This window comes from Parasteatoda tepidariorum, chromosome 9, assembly GCF_043381705.1.
Source record: "Parasteatoda tepidariorum isolate YZ-2023 chromosome 9, CAS_Ptep_4.0, whole genome shotgun sequence".
Taxonomy (NCBI): Eukaryota; Metazoa; Arthropoda; class Arachnida; order Araneae; family Theridiidae; genus Parasteatoda; species Parasteatoda tepidariorum.
Window position 1 is genome coordinate 23058222 of NC_092212.1, and position 4796 is coordinate 23063017.

The window sequence follows — 4796 nt, forward strand, 5'->3', positions numbered from 1 at the left end:
ATTCTTTTAGTATTTGAAATTTTATTTAGCAAAACACCTAAAAACAAAACTCAAACGCAAGGTAGAAATTTTTCCAGGGAATGAAACCAGGAAAGCAACTAATATCACGAAAATTACTAATATTTTTTTTTAATAATGTTAGAATAACTTCAGGAATTTTCATCAATTCGATAATTATTTAAAGGTGTTATGTTCTATTAAACTAACAATCTTTGCAAAAAATTAACATAACATTTTAATTTCAAAACTGTCAGTAAATATCATATTATCTAAATTAAATTTGCACAAACATATAATTGCATACAAGAATGAGACGAAAAAATAATAAATTTTTTTACATTATCTTTTAAAAGTTGCCTTTAGTATTAGTGATCAAAATCGTTTTTCTCTGATTATATAGTATGCGTTATGAAGAATTAGCCTTAAAAAAACATATATTATGCATTTAAAAAAGTTGCTTTTGCAAAGAATTTTATGTATAAAAATTTAAACAAGATTCTTCTTTAAGTTGATTTAAATTTTCTGTTTTTACAATAATGTAAATAAATGTTCTGCTAAATTTTAAATATTAAGCCTAAGAAATTTTTACTATTATCATTATTTTACAATTACATTAATTTAAATCTTTGCAAAAATCTATAAAATCATAAAAATCTATATACACTTCTTATCTCAAATTTGAACTGCAAAATTGAAGTTAATAAATACAATGCTAGTAGTATAATTGCTCATAAGTTAGAGTTAATGTTTAACAATGATGTTAAAATAAAATTTCTTCTGATATCTTCAAAATTTCTCGAATTTTCATAATACTTAAACATAAGTATAATGACTAGAATAAATTACACAATGCAGTAGTTAAGAATAAAAAAATAAATCAAATCAAATCATGACAAACATTTCACTACTTAATTATTTTATTTTAAAACAAAACACAATATAAATATAACTTCACTAAACTATAAAAGCAATACATTCTTACCATCATTCACTTAAAAAAAATTATCCGTTGTCCGGAACAAGTTGGCATCTCTGTTGCTTCTCCTACATTTTCAAGTCCTATTTTGTAGTAGTAGTGAGTACAAACCATATAAACAGTGAAAACCAAATAGTGAGTAAAAACCCTATCCAGGCTTTTTCTTGATTTTAGTATACGCAAATCGTTTTACCAATATTAGTCAAAAAATTGGATTTTACGTCAAGCAGTTGAATGCATAGGTCCAAAATGGCATTTAATTTTCTTAACTTTATTTTAATATAGGCATTAGTATATAGATTGATAATCAAGGATCATCTATGAACTTTTTCACTGTCGAATTTAATTATTTTTATTCGATGCGCATGTGCTAATTTAATTTTTATTATCTTTTCGTAGCTCATTCATTATATATTTGTTATAAAAAAAAACATTGTTTTGAATTTTGTTTCTTCAACAGCATTTTAAGTAAATAATTTCATAAAAATAACGAAAATATTAAATAAATAATGGATAATTAATTGGATTTAAATTTAATTCCAAGTTTTGAAATCCTAACTGGTCACAAAGAAAGTCCTAACTCTCGGAACCCCTTTCACGGAACCCTAAGATTCCTCGGAACATCATTTGGGAACAGATGTTCTAAAGAACGATGAAGATACCGATTTAAAGTAAGCTGTTTAACACTTCAATCGTGACGGACGAGATAACTCGTCATCCAGGAATATTTTCTGTGCTCTATTGTTGTATTAGTGAATATGGTTATTAATTGCAATTTATAATTGTTTTTTAAAGCAAAACAAACAAGTTTTAGTGGAATTTGCTCTTTGTTTCAAATTTGCGCTGAAGGTGGAACAACGGCGCTTCATTGCCGTGATGAAAGTGTTTACAGATGGGTTCACTATTTTGTAATAATAAGAAAAGCTTCTTCATAAGAAAAATGGTGACACATTTATTATGTAATTAAGTGACTGTTGGTTTAATTTGGTTTAAAAACATATAAATTAAATCATCATTTAAATTACTGCCCTTTTTCCACCCATTTTGAAAATAGTGTTTCCAAGTAACTGGAATGTAAATTGGAGCAAAAAGAAAAATATTAATCAGGGCTGCCAGCTATTACGCTTTCTGCAAAACATTTTATAAAGTGGTAGGTAATTAAAAAAATAAAGCTTCGAGAATTTATGGTTAAATTATAGTTATAATTATTATCAACACATTTTAAAGCAAGACTCTTAATTTTATATGAAAATATTGGAAGTATTGGATCTAACACCCCAAGTAAAAAATAATATTAAATAACAAAATGAGAAAACCAGAAAATATAACATTATTTTGCACAACTTTCGGAAAGATTGCTATTTTCTCAGCATTATGTAACGTTAGATTCTATAGGAAATAATATTATCTAGCGTTCGCCGTGATATTTTTTTATTTCGGTTTTGATGGTTTTTTATTTCGGTATAATATTAGATTTTGCATTTTCTGTTATACGTTATTGCAAAAAGACTATCATTATCTTACTTCATTTTTTTCGGGATTAGTAAAAGGAAAACCTGGATGGTAGCAGAATAATTCAGTGATATAATTGTACTCAATTTTCTGTATTTCTGTGAAGCAGTAGAACTTGGAACAGTAGTTTTATTATATAACTCCTCAGATTATTTACTTAGTTACACAGAAATAATAAAAAACATTATATTACGCGACTCTGATATCATCAATTCCCACCCTTTTACTCCAAATTGAATCAATCAGTTCGAAAACGAGATATCTTCCTCAAAACTAATTTTACAGGATAGACAAAAAACTGAATAGTTAAGTATTAGCTTGATATACAGAGCTTTTTTTTAAATTTTTTTATTTATTGAAATAAGGCTGTATACAAAATATTCTATTGCAATTAGGAGATAACATCCCTTAATTTTTTAATTTAAAAAAATTGAACTTGGAGATGGCCGGTTTTTGGACAAAATATTAAAGTGAATACTATATATTATTTTCAACAACGAAAATATTAATAATTTGTCATTTAGATATGAAATAAAGTCGTTATTTAACTCTTAAACTACATATTCTTGGGTATTTGTGTAGATTCAGAAATCTTTAGAATTGTGATTATCTGTGCTGGGTCATTTATAAATGTCTTTATAGAAACTCATTTGGTTTATATTTGTAAAAACTATTTTATATATGCAATTTTCTTGTGGTTTATGATAACTTTTTCAAAACATGCTTCAATAACTAATGGTTATGGTGCCTCTTTTAGGGTATTTTTTTGTACCTAGTAAATATTAATTTCCATGAACCACTAATGAATGGAGATAGTTCAAATTCACTAAATGTAGTGCTTTTATAAGTAAAATTGCTATAATATGACATATGAAACTATGTTGTTTCTTCTTTCTTACTTTTCCATAGGAGCATTTTGAGAACACATTTTTCTTATAATGCCACTACCAGTTTTTGTAATAATATTTGTAGTCACTTTCATTACAGTCATACTTACATTTCCCATTTATTTTCTTACATATACCAGCAAACCATTTTCAATACCATTTTCTGAATTTGTTATTACTAAGTTTTCAAAACAAAAAATTAAAAATTTTCTTTTAAGATTTTTAATTGACAACACTTAGTTTTTTTCCCTTCTTTTTCCTGCTTCCTTCTCTTGAATATCAATTTGCGTTAAATTTTTCATGTAGTTCAAACTGAGCGCTATAAGAAAAAAAATGTATCATTGAATAGCTCAAATTATATATATTAACTAAAAAATCTGTGTCGAAAAAGGTTCTTTCTGTGAATAAAGGCTTTGTTTTTGTACAATTTGGATTTACGACTCGAATACGGGGTAGCAAACATTTGTAAAGTATAGTTCCATCATTTTAGTCAAGAAAGTGGACAAAAGTTTGAGTATCCCTTAAGAGTACTCTTAATTTTGGTGATTTTCATCATATCACTGGAATTAATTTCACTAGTCGAAAACTTACGGCAAACAGTTTAAAAGCTTTCCCAATAAAAATTAATTTAAATAAAAGAATTAATTTTCAGTATTTACCTATATACCAGGGCTTAGAGAAGCCCTGGTATATAGGTAAATACTGATAATAGGTAAAATACTGATTATAGATAAATACTGACTTATTCGCTTCGCTATAAATAGCTAACTTCAAAATTTCTTTCAAATTATTTCGCATTTTGACCTCGCTTCGCTCACTCCTTCGATATTTATGTGTTTCAGTATAATTTTGTTACAGTGAATATGTTGATTCTCACTTTGAAATGGAGTTATAAAAAAAAATTCAACATGTACAAATATCACACCTTCGATTTATAAAGCTTTCATTCGTTTTACATTCATTACGATTTTGTATATTAAAATTACAAATGCGAGTTCTTGGAGACAAAACATTTTCCTTGTTACATAAACTTATTCGCGATGGCAACACTCGAATACGCCATCTAGGGAGAGACCGGTTTCATGCCTTTAGCCCTTCTCCCTTCCCTCTCCTCCTTTTTTCAGTTGTATAGGAATGTACTACGATATTTTCCCTTCTCTTAATATTTTTCCTTTTTATATAATAAAAATATTTCTTAAAATTTCCATGATACTTTTCTTTAGAACTATGTTTAATGTAGTTTTCAGTTCCATATAGATTTTCAAGTTAAAGGATTTTAATCTATATGAAAATCAAGATAGAAACTAACGTACTTCCTTCCTCTATGACTCTCCACACGCTAATGGGGAAAACATGTGAAGTGTTGCCATAGGAAAAGAGTTCTGCTCTACGCCACCTGCAGCCCATTTCGATCGCCAATA